Source organism: Quercus robur, chromosome 4 (assembly GCF_932294415.1).
Source record: "Quercus robur chromosome 4, dhQueRobu3.1, whole genome shotgun sequence".
NCBI lineage: Eukaryota > Viridiplantae > Streptophyta > Magnoliopsida > Fagales > Fagaceae > Quercus > Quercus robur.
Window position 1 is genome coordinate 37175198 of NC_065537.1, and position 19345 is coordinate 37194542.

The 19345-nt window shown below is 31.9% G+C and overlaps 1 long non-coding RNA gene across 2 annotated transcripts; it reads right to left on the reverse strand.

The window, feature by feature from the left end:
* Window positions 1-1847: 1847 nt before the first annotated feature.
* LOC126721332 (uncharacterized) lies at window positions 1848-18453 on the reverse strand. Of its 2 annotated transcripts, XR_007653881.1 has the most exons (4): window positions 17231-18453; window positions 15687-15760; window positions 14397-14514; window positions 1848-2142 (listed from the first exon to the last, which is right to left on the reverse strand). It is a non-coding gene; the product is annotated as an uncharacterized LOC126721332 (long non-coding RNA). The 2 variants fall into 2 exon arrangements; XR_007653882.1 differs by lacking the exons at window positions 1848-2142; window positions 14397-14514 and having other exon boundaries at window positions 15474-15760; window positions 17231-17358; window positions 18258-18453.
* Window positions 18454-19345: the final 892 nt, after the last annotated feature.

Consider the following 19345-nt stretch of genomic DNA (forward strand, 5'->3'; position numbering starts at 1 on the left):
GATGATGCCAATGCTGTGAATTTGATCATAAAAGTTACCTCTTTTAATCGTTTTCTTGACATGCGGTAAGTTTTTAACGAAATTGCCTATAGTTTTAATATGGCAAAAACATCATTTTAGTCCCTACATTTTGGGGTCATGGTCAATTTGGTCCCTACATTTTGATAGCAATCAATTTGATCCCTGTTATTTTCAACTTGCAACCAATTTGGTCCCTACAGTTAAATTGCTAACAGAAAATATTTACGTGGCAAATGGTTTGCATTGTTGGCACACGCGTGGCTATAATAATATAATATAAAATCAAATAATTAAACATTGAAAAAGCCACCTAAGCATTTTTAATGAAAGAAAAAAGGCCACATCGGATAACATATTTTGAAAAAATTATTTGAATGAAAAAAAAAATCAAAGAAAATGGATTTTTAAAATCTTTTGCATTCTTTCACTTTCTTAACTTCCAAACATGATACCCAGCAAGCAAGAAACAAGACACAAATCACACATTCACACAGTTATCAAAACTATTCATAGATCTAACAAGAAGCATTTGTGTTATGATCATATTACTGTTATAAAGCTCAACTTAGGTTTAATATTATACAAATATTATTGTTACAATACTGACCACTCAGATTTTCTCTTCTTCAACAAATAGGAGTCATGATGAATCACAAGTACCGATGCAACAACAAACCCACTCCTCCAATCACAATAACAGTTGTTTGAACTTTCAGATCAGAATGATTCAAGGGTTTTCAAAAGATAAACAATTCTCAAGCACGGTGTTCATTCTTTTAGCTTATCCCAATCATCGAAGCACAGATAAAGCTTCAAGTTTTCAAACTATGCGCTCCGATAAGTGGACCGAAGCACCGATACAGCTTCAAAGTTTTCAGATTACTGTGTTGCTTGCTGGGTATAGTGTTTGGTAGCTAAGAAAGTGAATGAATACAAAAAGAAAAGAAAATAAATTGATTCTTTTTTAATTCATTTTATTTGATTTTTTTCAATTAATTTTTTCAGCTTTTTATTATTTGACATGGCCTTTTCATTCTTATTAAAATGCTGAGGTGGCTTTTTTAATGTTTAATTATTTGATTTTAAATTATTATTATAGCCACATGTACACCAACAATGCAAACCGTTTGCCACATAGGCATTTTCCGTTAGCAATTTAATGGTAGGGACCAAATTGGTTGCAAGTTAAAAATAACAAGGACCAAATTGACTTCTATCAAAATGTAGGGACCAAATTGACTATGACCCCAAAATGTAGGGACTAAAATGGTGTTTTCGCCTTTTATTATTCTTATCAACCCTCTTGGTTTCTTGGGACTGGGTGATATTTCATTGCAATCAATTATGGAAAAGTACCACTAGCTATATATGCTTCATAATATTCATTCAATTTAATCTAAATACAGTATCTCCTTTTATTTTTCACTTTGTTTGAAATTTGAATATACTTTGTTGTAGGTCAATTTGGTTTGGGGACCATATTATGCATTCCGTTATTGGTTCTACTAACTTATTAATCAAAACTAGCTTTTAAACCCATGCAAATGCACGGGAATTACATAAGTACATGTATTTTAAGGTTCTTGGAAAAAACAAATACATCTATTTTCAACAAAATAGAAATAAAAATAATGAAAATTTTGTAAGAGTCCACAAATAAATTTTTGTACATAAAAATAATTAGAATCCGAGAAAGCAAATATATTCAAATAATTTTAGGTAAATATTTGGAGAAACATTTTGTTTCAAAAGTCGTACTTAAATAAATTTAATTAAATAAGTATGTAGCTAATGCAATTGATTTAATAAATTTTAAAAAATAACACTTGGTATGAATTTCAAATTTAAAATGTATATAGCACTCAGTATGCTATCCATAAAAATATGTGCTGTCTTACAAATAGATTTTCTTTTAAGCCTATTCTAAACAACTAAAATTATAACATCAACTATGATGGAGAGAAAAATATTTCTAGCAATTGAAAAAAAAAAAAAATCCAGCTAAAGAGAATGGTGTGATCATCCTTCCTTGGAAGCAAATTGGTGGAGAAGCAAGATTGTTGTCCATTTCACATCCTTCGTCTTAATACTTCTTCAGCTAAAGAAATTGAACCCATGAACCTAAGTTTAATAGGGAAAAAAAAAAAAATCAAATAGATTTAGACATCAAATTTAGCACTAACTTTGATAAGACAATTTTAATTATAAAAATACAAACCAACCTCGAGAGTATCTCATCATCTCCCAATCTAAATAAAACTTGCTTAATTTAATGTGCATAATAGTGGATGAAAAAATCTTTAATTTATGCAATGGTGAAAGACTAATGATTCCATAATGACATAAGACTTGATATGTCATATTAAACTTTACCTTGAAACTACCCAACTACTCATCTAAGCCCTTTTTTTCACTAACAAAATAAACATTTCCAAGATGCATGATACTAAGAAAAAGTATGTAGTCCTTTCCTTACCTTGCATAGACTATAGAATTACCTTTAAAATTTAAATGTAAATATAATGTAAAGTGAAAAGTTCATCCTAGCAGTTTGATGTCATATTTGCATATTACTTGACTTGACAAAGAATTTTGGGATCACCAATAGCACCTGCACTCACCCAGTCTTGAATTTGTTTGTTTTCAAAAAGTTTCTCAAGCTATTTGCCGGTTGAGAGCAAAAAAACACTTAGAATTCCCATATGCTTCAAGAGTTACAAAATAAATAATAGTTACAAAGGGAAAACTAAGGTTTTTTTGAACTCTCCATTTAATTTAGTAGCTCTTCTCAAATAGTAGCCAAAGGTCTTATAAGTCAAGGATGATTGATTTGCATTAACATGTGGGGGAAAATATATCATTGTAAATACAAAATTCCTGATAAGAGTCAACTGAGGTGCTAGAAGCCACATTAATGATTGGTTTGCCAAAAAAACTGTACAATGATCGTCATATATAATTTTGAGTGTAACTTTGCTTTAATAATAGGGAAAAAAAAATTCAAAGCCAAAGTAATTCTTCAATCTCTTTGATGGTTTGAGTGAGAGAAACTTAAATGCCATGAACATAATGTATATTGCTTTTGGATTAGATTAAATGCCATGAACACCACAATTGACAAACAACAACAACAACAATAGAGATACTCTATAATGTGCCCCATCAAGATTGATAGGAAAATCATACATTCTTATCCACTTCAATTGGTTTCTCTAACAACACAAATTAATCAATAGACTATGGATGTTATATATAAGTAACAACAACATCAAAATAGGAACTTGGTGCTTCTTTCCACTTTTTTACCAGTATGTGTGTGTACACAATGTTATTCACCTTTCAAGCATATGTGAAAATAACAACCATTTGAATGATAAAAAGTAAACGGTTGCATTTCCTAACAGAGTTATTAGTTCTATTAATTCTTTTCATTATTATTTCAAGTTCTTTGATTTTAATATTGTCGACAGACCTATCTTCAATCAATTCTTTTCACTACAAAATGATTATAGTTTTATTACTATTATTAGGCAAACATCAATGCTCGAATGAAAAGCTTAATTTTTTTCAATTAAAAAAAAGTAATTGAAAACTATAGGCACTAACCTCCTGTAGTTTCCTCAACAACAATGCTTAATAAACTCAATCCAGTTCCTTTTAATTTTGTTTTAGAATAACCCAAACATAACCTTTTCTATCCCAAGTTCTTTGCAGGATTTCATTGAACACCTAGTACTCATTTTAATAACTAATGAACCCAATTGCTAATACAGCTCCCCAACCAAAAAAAAAAAAAAATCTAATTGAAACAAATTAGTCAACATTTATAAGGTTATCCACTTCTTCTAGATCTCCCTTTTGTTTAATTTTTCTTCCTTCTTTTTTTTGTTTTTGTTTTTTTTAATGGAAGTTCACTCAACATTCTCAAATTTGTTTTCAATATGCAACATTAAGAAGTAGGAAAGCAAAAACAAAGCAACATTGATCACATGAATAAGGACCTAAATAGGCTTTCTCTTGTGACTGCATTAGTAAGTCATGTTATAAATGAAAAGAAGTAACTACATAAACTGGGGAATCAACACAGAACATGTAAGGAAACCAAATGATTTAATTGATTAAATAGCTGTATGTTATAGCAAAAAGAGTGTTGAAATTACAACCAACCAAAAAAAAAAAAAAAAAAAAAAAAAAAAAACTACTATAAATTGATATATATACAAAATATAGAGATGAAGGATAATAATGCAACAACACTCATCAGGTTGCAAAGGTAAGCACTGATTAATCACATCAAGTGCAACAACAGAAACAAAAAGCTACATGATAATTTTTGGAATCTTGCAGAGAAAACAATATCGTATTTCCACATAACTGTCAAAATCTGAACCACGGGACCCTCAGAACCTCTCTAAGGAGCATAAATGATTCAGGAAAAATTTCTACTTATAATCACCTATCTGACATGATGAACAGTAGCTTTTTGCTAATTGGTTTCCCTTAGTCTTTCAATAGACTGAAACTTCCCTTCCAAACACCCTTCATGCATAACCATCAGTTTATAGGCTATCTACATAGTCAGAGAAAGTTCACAAACCCTAACACTCAATAGTAAATATTACCCTTATATTCAAATGAATAAGCAGAGACTTAGTTTAGACATGCTTGCACAGGAAATTGATGACATGCATTGCACAGAAAATTGATGACATGCTTGCATTCCAAAACCAATGGGCCAATGCCCCTAGTGTAAACATGTTTGATGCAAAACAAAATGTCCTAGCCTAAAATTTACTTTGGAAGTTAATAAAAGTTAACTAAGGATTATCTCAAAACTCGCAACACTAATATCAGGTGATAAAATGATCCAATAGTAGCAAATGGAATAGAAAGAATAAGACATAAACAAATGAAATAGCATAAATTAAGAATGGAATATTTGTTGTTGCAAGGAAGGAACAATACAAATCTAACCCAAAAAACTAAAACCCAACCAAAAAAACCTAAAACTAAGCCATAAAAGAAATTGTTATCCTCAAACCCAACCTATTTAGCACATCTTCTTTCTATTTGCTTCAAAATAAAGCATAACATTAATCTACCATATGCTTCTACCAATTTTATAGTAATATTCCCTCATGTATAATCATTTCCATTATGCTTCGAAGTATTGATGATGTCTCACATATAATTTCCCATGCAAAATATTAGCACAAAAAACAAAACTCCCAAATCAAAGCATTGAAACATAAAAACATATGGAAAATGCTAAAGGTATTACCAATTTTACAACAAAAAGCTTACACAACTTATATCAATAAATAAAAAATAAAAAAAATTAAAGTGAGCGCAGTTCATGAATTTGCCCATCCATTACAGCGGTGACTCTAATTTTTCAAAAGCCTCATCTGATATGTTGGATATATGAATGCAATATTATACGAACTATGAACATTTCAATTTAATAAGCAACCAAATAGGTTCAAGAGATACACCTTAAAATGGAAACATGAAAAGTTCAGATTTACATAAATAAACCCAAATGCGCAGGAGTATTTTATGTATTAGTCATGTTAAAACATGTAAAGTTCGTTAATCATAGGAATGCTTTCTATAAAATACAATAAAATTTTAGAAGTAGGAAATTACAATTTAATTGAGTGTGAAATCAACCATAGATAAACTCTAATTAGATAAATGTTATATCATAAAAATTCTTATATAGTTGTACAAATCAACTTAACATAAATGTTATATCATAAAAGTTTAGCAATAAGTTGCTCTTGTACCCTACTTGATGAGAATGCAAATCATCATATTTTTCTCTCTTAATGTTTAGTATTTTATATTTATTTGGTGCCTAAATGTACTCATTATTCTTATATTTTGATTTAGGATGCAAATGGAGGCGTTAAGTGCAAAATGTAGCTAATTGGGCGATTCTGGACAACTTTGACATCACTTCGTAATCTGGGCATAACTCTCTCATACAAGCTCAGATTGAGGTGATTCAAGATGATATGGAACTCCAAGACAAAGCTCTACAACTTTCATGTTTTGAGTTTTGAGAGATACGGGATGCATCAAGGTCGAAATTGGGCTTGAAGTTGCTGCACCTGCACTGCTGACGTTCTGGAATGTTCCTTTGCCTGCAATTTTAATACGCAAATCTGATGGGGTTTATTTTCAGAAGCTTCCAGATCTGGTGCACGAAATTTCCAGCTGAAAAACATCACTGTCCTAGTTATATTAGGACTTTGTTTTATTTTTAATATTTTCCCTTAATTAGTTAGATTTGGATATTATTATTGAGAATATTTTTAGGAGATTTTGTAAGCTTGGGAAAAGGGGAATTTGTAGGCTTGGGAAAGGGAGAATATTATTATTGAGAATATTTTTAGGAGATTTTGTAGATTTTGTAGGCTTAGGACGTTCTGGAATGTTCCTTTGCCTGCAATGTCCATTAATGCGCATCTAACTCCCTCAAGGGGGAAACCGTTGTCTAATCCCTCCCTTTACAGATGCTTGGTTGGCAGCCTAGTTTATCTCACTGTTACTCGTCCAGACATTTCCTATGCTGTTCATCAGGTGAGCCAGTATTTGTCTGCTCCAAGATCGACTCACTATGCTGCTGTTCTGCGCATTCTTCGATACCTAAAGGGCACTCTCTTCCATGGTTTTTTCTACTCTGCTCAGTCTCCTCTTATTCTCCGTGCATCTTCTGATGTTGATTGGGCAAGAAATCCCACTAATCGCAAGTCCACCACTGATTATTGCTTTCTTCTTGGTTCTTATTTGATTTCTTGGCAAAGTAAGAAACAAACTCATGTGGCCCGCTCTAGTACTAAAGCAGAATATTGTGCCTTTGTTGATACCACATCTGAGCTCCTTTGGCTACGATGGCTTCTCAAAGACTTAGGTGTGTCTACATCCTCTGCTACTTCTCTTTATTGTGACAGCCAGAGTGTCATTCATATTGCTCACAATGATGTCTTTCATGAACGGACTAAACACATCAAAATTGATTGTCATTTTATCCGTTTTCATTTTGTCCATGGTGTTCTCAAGCTGATCTTAGTCTCCTCTAAAGATCAACTTGCAAATATCTTCACCAAGTCATATCCTAAGGGACGCTGTTGTACTTTGGTTAACAACCTCAAGTAGGTCTCACATCCACCTTGAGTTTGAGGGGGGTTGTTAACTTGTATAGTGTTTTGGGCTTTAGGCCCAACTAGATTACTTGTATAGAACAAATTCTTGTACTACACTCTTACTTGTATTGCACTCATATGCCTCCTATATAAAGGCACTCATGTATATTCTTTCATTGAGAAATACAATACAATCATTTGGTATTTCTAATACTCAAAAACAACACCTGCGAAACAAAGACAAAGAAAACCCTAAGAGAGTACTGGTGTGGTACCGGCCAAAGACCCTTCAAAAGTTAAGTTAGAGAACTTTCACCACTCTAGAGTGCCAGAGTTGGGGGAATTATACGTACCTTGGTTTGTGAGGGTTTTTATAATAGCAGGGGGTTGAGATTCGTTTCTTGGCTTAGAAGATAGTTCCTTGTGGGAGAGATCTTCTTTAATTTATGTGTCTTACGAGATCTTTTCCTTATAGGACTTTCTTAATTAGGGCTAAGCATAGGACATAAGATATTTCCTTATATGCTTATGCGTGGAGGTCAAGTCATGTCAGCCTCATCAAAGGTTCACTTATCCTCTTAAGCTTCCCCCCATCAACTTCATATCTTGTCAATATATTCTAATCGTCTCATTCAAATGTTTGTTGTCTTCAGGGTGCAGCCGTCAGCTTTGAGGTGGAACCATCGACTTTCACTCTATCGTTGTTAAGCCGTGAATGTGCAAGCAAGGTTGACAAGTTCATTAGGACCGTTGCTTCAACCTAATATGAACGACTTCATCAAAACCATAGAATTATCCTTATCAGTTTCAAGGGGTGATGAAGTTACGAAATCAATATTGGTGGAGGCTGGTTCCCAGCCCCGCCAGCCACAATGAGTATACTATGATGGAACTATTGTGGACTTGGAAACCGATAGATAGTTCAAGAGCTCTAGGACATTGTATGGGCACAAGATCCTGCAGTGGTGTTTTTAGTCGAAACATGGCTAGATAAGACAAGACTAGTGTATTTGTGACAAATTGCAGATGGGAAACTATTTTTGGGTTTCAAAAATTACAGGGGGGGGGGTGGTTCTTTTTTGGATGCAAGATGTAAAGTTAGATGTTAAGTCATCATCCTTAAATCATATTGATGCTCTGATCAATAAAAGGAGGGAAGATACTTGGAGATTCACAGGTTTTTATGGGGCGTCGGAGACACTTGAGGATGGAGTCCTGAAATATGTTAAGAGATCTTTATCATCGTTTCTTGGTTCCATGGTTATGTGTAGGTAATTTTAATGAGATAACAAAAAATCATGAAGTAAAATGGGGGAAGGTTAAGACCTTATAATCAAATGAAAATTTTTCGTGATGCTTTAGCTGAATGTGGACTCATGGATTTGGGCTTCGTGGGGAGTAAGTTTACATTGTTTAAAAAATTTTCAAATGGGATTGTTGTGTGGGAAAGGTTGGATAGCTATGGGAACTATAGACTAGTTTGAATGTTTCCCTGCTACTACAATTATCATGCTGGAGTGTGGTTCCTCAGATCATAAACCTTTAATTATACATCCTTGTGGGGTACCTATGAAGCCAAATAAACCTTGGAGGTTCGAACAAATTTGGCTAGAAGATGATGGCTGCCATGATACTATGGCATTAGCTTGGAGTGATAGTGTGAAGGGCACACCGATGGGTGTAAACACCTCATTTTTGTACAATGTTAATAAATTTTGGTACCCAGCTCCAATGATGAGCTTGACATATGCCAACCAAGGGTAATTAAAGAGTTCACAATAATTTGGAAGTAATCACAATTCAAAAGTGGTCAAATCGCTTTGAAATCAATATTGAAAAATGACATTTGCTCATTATTTTCACCATAAATATTTATCAACAAATAATTTTTGAGTGAGGTTTATTTCATTGGAAATTAGGCATCCTGGGTTTCAATTTAAAAACAAAATTTGCCTAATTTTGATTTATATTGAGTAAGTTGTAATCATTTGAAGTTAGGCCATGAAAATTTTTAGGAGTTAGGGTATACGTATGCATGAATCGAGGGTGCGTAGAAAGATGCATATGCAGGCTAATTTTTTAGGCAGTGGAACTTCATTTTTAAGGGGCACAAAACATCACTCTTTGATGTGGGCTTGCTTTGGCCTCCATCTTCTCTAAAACCATATTTTCTCTTTTCAAAACCCTGACACAACACCTAAGCATGTTTTTGACGAAGAAAAAAGCCCTTTTTAGTTAGTTAAAAGGCAGAAAGTTTATTTTCCAAATTGTTTTCTGAAACCCTTTTCTAAACTTTTTGTTCTTGAGTTGTGATTACTAACCATTGTTGTGTTCTTTGATTATTCTTGTCCTCTCAAACTAATCTTTGTGTTGTAGGCACTAAGGGATCAGTTAAATAATCCTAAACTCATAATCTCAAGCAAGGTGAGTGTTCTTCCTATGAACTCCTCCATTGCTTAATATGATTCACATGAGTTTCTTGATGTAGTTTCTCTATTTGTTATATTTGATTTGTTTGATGTTTTTAATTAAGTTTGATATTTTAATATGATCTTGGGTTGATTATAATCTATTTTGTTGTTCTTGTTTTGTCTTTTTAGTTTCTATGTAAGTTTATCATGTTTATTTATTTTATGTGGGTTTAGTATACTTATTTGATTTTGTTTCATGTTTATTTGCTTATATTGATGTTTATTTTATTTTCTTTATGTTAGTTTAGCATTTAGGGTTCTAATATGCTTGTTTGATTTCTATTTTAATATCTTTAAATGATTAAATTAATGAAAATGTAATTTTTTAAATCTGTGCTAAAGGATGCATACGCATCATCGAGTATGAGTGCGCATGGTTCAACCATATGTACGCATAGTTGAGTATGCGTACACAGGCCGAACCCAGATTAGGGTAAAATCTTGTTTTTATTTGTTTTAATCATTTTTCACATGTAATTTGATTTTGTTTGAATATGTTTAGGTTAATTAATTGTGTTTAATTATTTTCCATGTTTATTTGAATCTTTTTACCATGTTTGGTTTATTTTATAATCTTTCCTTATAATTGTGATTTAATTGTTATCTTTTCCTTTTTAGTATTTGTTTGATTGTGTTTTATTTGTTTCCTTTTATATTGTGATGTGATCTTTAACATGTTGTGTGTTATTTTTTTAAGTGCATGATGTATGTTTTGGTTAAGGATTAAGGATTAAGGCTCTCTTAATAAACTCTTTAATTAAATATGCCCTAGCAACACATAATAAAGGCCAGCCCACAAGCTGGGTGGTCTTAAGTGCTTAACACCTTCCCAAGCCATACCCAAACTCCAGACCCATAATCTAGTATGCAAGCCCATGTATGTAAGTGATTGGCCCAAAAGGCCTAATATGGTTCCTAGACCTAATCTAGTTGGCAACTCCATTTTTTGTCCACCACGATCCACTCGGCCAAGGCATACTCCCTTGCGCCCACAATGGGTAAGGTGGTAAAGAAGCTAGGTAAATGTCAGGAAAAGCTTCAATGGTGGAGTAAAAGGTGCTTTGGAAACATTACAACTGGAAAAGAGAGAGAGAGAGAGAAAGAGAGAAGAGCAAAAGAGTTGGCTATGGGTGGTAATGGTGTGGAGATGATGATGGGACTTAAGGATGAGATTTTGGCACTACTGATGGAGGAAAAAATGTGGCAGGAAATTTCAAAAACACATTGGTTGAAGTTGGGGGATAAGAATACTAGCTATTTTCATAGTAAGGCATCACAAAGATACAGAAGAAATAAGATTTTTGGTCTTTTTTTGAGATGCTAGAGGGAGTACGTGTCACAACTGTTGGAAAATTACTACTAGGCCTTATTCACTTCATCAAACCCGAATGAGATTAATGAGGCAATTCGACATACATCTAAGGTGGTATCAGATGACATGAATAATTTGCTTGTGGAGGATTGAAGTTGAGGCGGCTTTGACACGGATTGAAGTTAAGGCAGCTTTGAAACAAATGGCACCTTTAAAAGCTCCTAGACCGGATGGAATGCCTCTGGTTTTTTATCAACACTGTTGGCCTAGTATTGGAGGTGACATTATAGATTCAGTTCTCTCCTATTTAAATTAGGGCAAAGTCCTTTCAGGTTTGAATCATACATTTTTACTCTTTTTCCTAAAGTAAAAAATCCTGAGAAAGTGTTTGATTTTTGAACTATAGCTCTTTGTAATATTTTGTATAAAATTATATCAAAAGTGCTAACAAATAGGTTAAAAAAGGTTTTTCCTGTAATTATTTCCGAGTCTCAAAGTGCCTTCCAGTCTGACAAGGCCATCTCAAATAATATTTTAGTGGCTTTTGAAACTTTGTATCACATAAAATAAAATAAAGACAGGGAAAACGGGGTTTATGACTATGAAATTAGATATGAGTAAGGCATATGATAGGGTCGAATAGAAGTTCTTGGAAAAAATTATGGAGAGAATGAGTTTTCATTCGAGGCGGATTGAATGGATTGTAGAATGCATTAGTTCTGTATCTTTTTCTATCATGGTAAATGGAGAACCAAGAGGTCATGTTGTTCCTTCTAGGGGCTTAAGGTAAGGGGGTCCTTAATCGCTTATCTTTTTCTTCTATGTTCTGAAGGTTTAAATGGTTTGATTCAACATGTTGTTAATGGAGGGAAAATTCAAGGTTTTTCTCTTTGTAGAGGTGGACCAAAAAGGTTCTCACTTGTTCTTTGCAGATGATAGCTTATTATTTTGTCTAGCTCAAATGGGAGATATCCAAACTATACAGAGTATTCTGCAAGTATATGAAAGAGCTTCTAGACAACAAATAAACACAGACAAGACTACACTCTTCTTTGGTAAATTTATAAGTGAGACGGTAAAAAATTCCATCAAGGGTTGTCTTGGAGTGCCAAAGATTAAACAATATAAAAAGTATTTGGGGTTGCCAAGAGTGGTTGGAAAAAATAGAAGAGCAAGCTTGAATTACATAAAAGATAGAGTGTGAGGAAAATTGCAAGGTTGGAAGAAAAAGCTTTTGTCTCAAGCTGGAACGAAAGTGCTATTGAAGGTAGTTGTACAGGCCATCCCCACCTTTGCCATGGGATGTTTTAAACTTCCTTTAGGATTATGTAGGGACATTGAGATTCTGATCAAAAAATTTTGGTGGGGACAATGCAGTGAAAGGCGGAAAATACATTGGAAAAATTGGGAGACTCTCAACCAAAGTAGGAAGGCGGTATGGGTTTTAAGGAATTAAATAAATTTAATGATGTTATGTTGGCGAAATAGGTATGGAGACTTATTTATGATGCTAATTCATTATTCTATTGTGTTTTAAGTCAAAATATTTTCCAAATGGTAATATTTTTTATGCAAAACAAGCCTCGGGTTCTTATGCCTAGAAGAGTATTTTGAAGGCGAGAAGGGTAGTTTTGTTGGATGCTAAATGGAGGGTGGGGGATGGAAAGTCCATTAGAGTTTATATGGATTGTTGGTTACTAGGAAACTCAAGTGAAAAAATTATATAAAACCTTTCAAGACTTGGTAGTGTGAGAAGAGCTTCAGAATTGATAGATGTGGATACGAGTTGTTGGAAGACTTGGATGATTGATACCCTTTTTCTTCCTTTTGAAGCCCAAAGTATTAAGTCTATTCCCTTATGTGTTGTATCCATGCCCGATTATTTGTATTGGCCCGAGGGAAAGGAATGGTGTTTATTTGGTAAAATCAAGTTATAAGATGCAACAAAAGGAAAAAGTGATAGAATCTCAAAATTGAACAAATAAGAATGGATCAAACTTCAAAAATTGAAGATGAAGAAACAGATGATGATAATATACCCCTCAACAAGATTTACAAACATCGCCACATTGCAAAAACAAAGCATTGAAGAAGAAAAAAAAACAAGATTTCGCAATAAAGCTCTTTATTACATCACATAATAAAGATTAATAATATGAAATGAATTAATAAGTTTTTATCATATTTTATTATACAATATTACTCCAAAGTTTTTTATTTTTTTTATTTTTATTGCTTATTACTTGAAAAAAATATTTATAATGGATTTGTTTGTGCAATTTATAATTATTGCTTCTTATGATGAACTCATTACTAACAAAGTTTTATAACAAATATGCTATTATATATGTACAACATTCTCCAAAAATAAATTACATAAAGTATTACGACATTATCCGTGCATTGTATAGGCAACTTACTAGTACTAACTAAATGTAGGAAGTTACCACATGTCATTGTAGTATGCTTTAAAAAGGAACATGTGTCATCGTAGTATGTATTCACATCCAACTTTTATATATACTAGTAAGTTGCCCGTTCAATGCATGGATAATGTTGTAATGTTTTATGTAAAAAACATTTTGGAGAATTTTGTACATATATTATAACATACTAGCATTTAACCCGCGCAATGCGCGGGATCATTTTATGAATTAGAAAACAATCAAGTTAATATAACAATACATTAAAATTCAAAATTCATCAAGGGCATGTTGTACAGCCCCTTATTTGTCCTACTTGTAGGAATGCTATCTATAAAATACAATATCACTCCATTTAAAATCAACTCCAATTATCTTTTATAGAATTTAAAAATATATATATCCTATGTTACAATGGTGTCCATCTAGAAACAAAATATGAAGCACATAGTGAGCATCATATGTCATTGAAAACACACAGGCACCAACCCAAAGCAAATTAACCACAAACTAAAACCCTTTTATGTTGGGGCGATATATATGTTTTTTAATAATAAGTTTTGGGTTTATAGAGATAAAACATAGCCTTAACTCACAGCACATACTTTGAAAACATTCTGTTTTTTCACCCTTCAATTTCCAATGAGGAGTGAAAAAATAGAATGTTTTCCCATGTTAATATGTCAAGCTTACCACACCAATGAACCAAGCTCATCTAAGTAAAACAACTTCAAATTGTTAACTGCATGCTAGATCCAAACACAATGGACAGAGTTAGAACTTAGAATTAGTGGAGTCAACACCAAAAGTGAACTCTGGAACAAATGTAAACTTCCTATACAAATTGAATCAAGATGTAACTAAGCAAATGAATTACTAGGTGGTTTGAAACTGAAGCATGAGCAACAATTAACTTTAAAAACCAACCCCAAATAGCAAGCCCACCCAAAAACTGAATGCACAATTCAGTATACTTGTATAAAATTAAATATACAAAAATAAAAACCTATAAACTTACCTAACACTAGCATCACCAATATATCAATTGGCATACCAATCAAAATGTGCATAACCAAGCATTCTAGCCATAACAACTGGGACAATGCACTTCATCTTGATTTCAGGCCTCGTCATACCTATCAACACCACACCAATACCATTATTGATTGTCCCATAAGTAGCTCTCATACCTAAAAGACCAAAAATCTAACCCAAAACAGACTAAAAAATAACACAATCCCTTCCAAAAACAAAGCAGCTACTTCTTTTTTCTCTCCCTAACTCTTGAAATTTTGTGGTTCTATTAGTCTAACTTAAACAACCTAAGATTGAAAATTGCATTAAGATTGAAAATAGTATGACACAAAACATAGAAATTAGCAGAGATCAAAATACTTGCAACAAGTAAGTTGTTTAATAGAATTTGCAAATTACAAATTTCTCAAATAAGCGTTAAAACCAAATAATGCTCAAGTAGAAATTATCCATCAAAAGAATAATGCCTACTAAAAAAAAACTTACCATAGATATACGATGGCAAGATGCAGAGAAATAAGTTTCAAAGAATAAAATGCCCATTGTTCCTAATTTCCTATTTCTTTGCCAAGTTTGTATTCTATTACATATTCGAATATATATTTTATACATGTTTGAATATATATATATATATATATATATTTAAAAAAAATCAATAGAAATAAAGGGGAAAATCCCTAAACTTACCATTAAATTATGGTATTCATTGTAATGCAATTACATACCTCAATCACTGTGATTTGTGAACTCTTTGACCTTTACATCACAACCCCAGGAAAAATAATTAAAAAAAGAAGCCCTCAAAGAACTTGTAAACAATGAAATAAAAAGAACATAGGGAACCAAATTATAAAGAGGAGCAACATGTGATAAATAACACCTAGAATGAATTTGAAATTAAATACATAGATAACTATCACAATCAAATTTATAAAATGATTGGATTATAGTATATTTATGAACTGCATCAATAACTAATAAGCTGAATTTTTGAAAAAAAAAAAAATTGGTTCAATGAACGAAGCAACTTAAATTATTGATAATGGGGAGATATTTGATAGAATTTTGAAAAAAATAATTAATTAGAAATAGATAAAAATAAATAGGTTTAGAAAGTATAATTACAACTATAATTTCCAAAACAATATGCTTCTTAAAAATATATTTCTTTCAAGTATATTATAAGCAACTAAAGTGGTTGGTAACATCCCCTGTGATGGATACAAAATATTAGCCAAAAAAAGAAAGTTAAAAAGAGAATGATGAGAATAACCTTGGAAGAAATTTGGTGGAGAAGGCAACTTGGTTGTTGTTAGCTTCATGTTCTTTGTCTTAAAACTTCTTCATCTGAGAAGAAATAGATCAAACGAAGCTATAATTTAGATCAAATGAAGCTAATTTATCCAAAAAGAGAATAACAAAATGAGGCTAAATTAAAACTGCAAATATTCAAGAAGTTTAGACATCAAATTTAACACCAACTTTGATAAGACAATTACAATTATAAAAATTTCAGTCTAATCTCAAGAAAATTTCCTTCAGGATCAAAATAGTTGTAGAACCCAAATGATATGTTTCCCATATTATATTCAACAAATTCCAAGTGGGAAAAATTCATCTAAAAAGTGTGATGCACTTCTAAGAAGCTTGACAAAAATTAAGATTGTATCCATCAACTTCTAAAATAAATTTATACAATACTGGATAAAAACCACATAAAAGAAACTATAAAGAGCTCTCTCTCTCTCTCTCTCTCTCTCCCTCTCTCTCTCTCTCTCTCTCTTTAATATTGAAGAATGACGTACAATATGATCAAATTAAGGCTCCATTTCCATCCATATAAAAAATTATATAACTCAACCAAAAATAGCGTTTAAAGCCTATAGGGATTCTCTATGAAATAATTTATTTTATTGTTCTCATAGAATGTGATAGGAATAATGATTTTATAGCCATAAGCAGAGGTGCATAAATCATAATTACTCATCCGTCCCCCATAAAATTCATTAATTTATACATACATGGATAAATGCTGCAGTGTATATAAACATGTTAACCACAGTGAACATTGATGTGAAACATATGTTAAAGTAATAACATGAAGTAACATCTTTTTATCTACTAAAAAGAATTGCATTTAACTTTTCAATTAGAATTGCTTAAAATACTAATGGCATTTGCTAATTATTTGCATGCTACATCAATAAATATTTTCAATTAACATAACATTTATCCTCGACTTCTCAAATTGTAGATGACTTCAATAAAACAAAACTCGATTGAAGTTAAATAGGGGCACCACTAATTGTCCTTGAGCGAAACAAATTGAAGTTACATGATACATCAAAAAAAATTTCCATTAACATAACATTTATCTTCGACTCCACAAATTGCAAATAATTTCAATAAAACAAAAAAAGGAAGTACCAACTCACTTTTAGTTAAATTGTGACAGCACTAAATGTCAATAACGAAATTGAAAAGAAGAAATTGTTGGACTTAGGAAAGTACTAATTGCATATGTTGCTTGCGATTAGCTTTCACTGTTTCAATGTTTTAAAGCATAAAACTCCACCATAGGTGATTTATCTGTACGGGCATGTCACTCACATAATCCTTATGGAAAAAATAACTAAACTTTGCACAATAATTGAAAAGAAAAAAAAAAATTGAACAAAACTGAAACCAATAAATTAATAGTCCTTTTTTGCTTAGTTTTTTCTACAAACAAAACTAAGTTTGAGTGCTTTCAAAGAAACTAACTATCACTACTTGATATAAAAAGAAATCAGAAACCTTGATATTAGAGACATGTACCTCACCATCTTTGTCTGAGATCCCAACATCGCCATTCACGTCTAGTGGAGTGATATCCCTCTACTTGTGAACAACAAACACATACATCAAAACACATCAAATTGTGCCCATGACTAAAGTGATAGTACCTATACAAAATAAAATTGACATTAAGTCCTTAACATCAACACAGTAAGCAACAAAATAATAATAAATCAAAGAGCATTAAAAAGATCCATGCATTCTACTTTTACTACTTCCATTACTACTTAGAACCAACTTAGCTTCTTCCTCAATTAGACTTTGTTCCACGTGGAGATTTATATAACAGTAAAGTAAAATCACAAAAGTTAAAGTAAAAGGGTAATTTCATCCTATTATTCATTTCTATTAGGGGCTGGCAAAATGAAATAGGAGGTATGTTATCAAAAACAAATTCTATAAAAAGAAAAAAAAGAAGAGCAAAACACCTAGACATTTTAACAAACACTTTGCATTCAGATACCCTAAATAAAACAACTTCTAACCAAAATCCCTCAAACCCAAATCTAACCTATCTGTTTAAACTAATTAAACAAAATTGCTCCTAATTGAAAAACCTAGATCATAATAGCATCCCTCAAAGAGATCCACGTTAATGATTCTAAAATACCTAGATAAGGAAAAAGCCCAATTGTCATTTCTTATTCCTACCCTGTTCGTGTGGCTTATATTTTTTTCTAGAATAATCTATTGCTCTATTTTTAACTAGACACCATAAATAGACACCCAGACATCAATTTAACCAAATACCAAAACAAAACCAAACCTAACTCAAATACCTTAATCAGAAGTATAACCAAAAAATTTAAATAAAAAAGAATCCAGCCAAATTATAAAAACTTGATCATAATTAATGCATAAACTGAAAAGCAAAGAGAAAAACTAATCGGTAGAGAATTGAAAGACGTTCTTTGATTGCAAACTATGGATACATGGGAATCGGAAGTTTTTGATTTTTTAATTTTTTTTTTCCTTTTAATCGGGTTGATTGGGATTGAGGCTTTACTTCCAACCACTTGATTTTTTCCCTGCGGTACATGGGTGGAGGCTGGGCAATGGCTACGGTTTTTGCTTTTAAGGAAGACAGAGAAAAGAATTGAAATTTTCAAAGGAGAAGGAGAATTGGAATGAAAGAGACTGTGTGTCTGCAGTTTTGTGGTTGGAGTATGGCGAGGGAAAAGACGAACGCAGGAAACTCTGGGCCGTTTGGTTATAGAGTTCAAAAATTATTGTTTAAAAAGATGTGAAAATTGTAGTTTAAAAAGTGTTATTGAAATATATGTTTTTAGTGTTTATAAAACAAAAAAATGTGTTTGGTATCATGGTTTAAATAACATGTTTCAGTGTTCAAAAACATAAAATATGTGTTTGGTATGTGTGTGTTAGATGGTAAAAAAAAGCTGAATAAAGTATAAAATAAATATTTTTTAAATCAGCAAAGTACAAAAAAAATATAAAATATTGTTTAAAAGCTGACCGGTACTGTTCACTGTGTGTGAAAAAGCTGACCGGTACTGTTCACCTTAATTACGAAAATGCCACTCAGCAATGTTTTTTGTTGTTCAAAATCACTCCCAAGCTGATTTCAAAAACTATTGTTTGAAACATATGTTTTGAGCAATATTTTTTAAACAATACTTTTTGAAATCAATGACCAAACATATTTTTTTTGTTTTTGAACAATATTGTTTAGTGTTTAAACACTAAACAATATGTTTTGAAATCAATAACCAAACACCCTCTCTATGACTTATGATTACAAACTCTGTTCTCTATTTCTTTGTACAGTAAGCCTTTGTTTTCATTGTATTTTGGCCGGTTAGATTTGTTTTTATATTGACTGGTATTAAACAGTGTTTTAGTGTAACCCAAACAGTATAATTTATCGCTTTTTAACTTATACGTGGCTGAATTTTAGATGAGCATTTTTCCTACATGGTAGCACATCCTTAATTGTAGGAAAAAGCTTTTGCTATTATATTATATGATTTGTTATACAACTTTTTAGTAATGAGTTCATCATAAGAAGCAACAATTATAAATTGCACACACATATCCATTATAATTATTCAGTTCAAGTAATGAGCAATATAA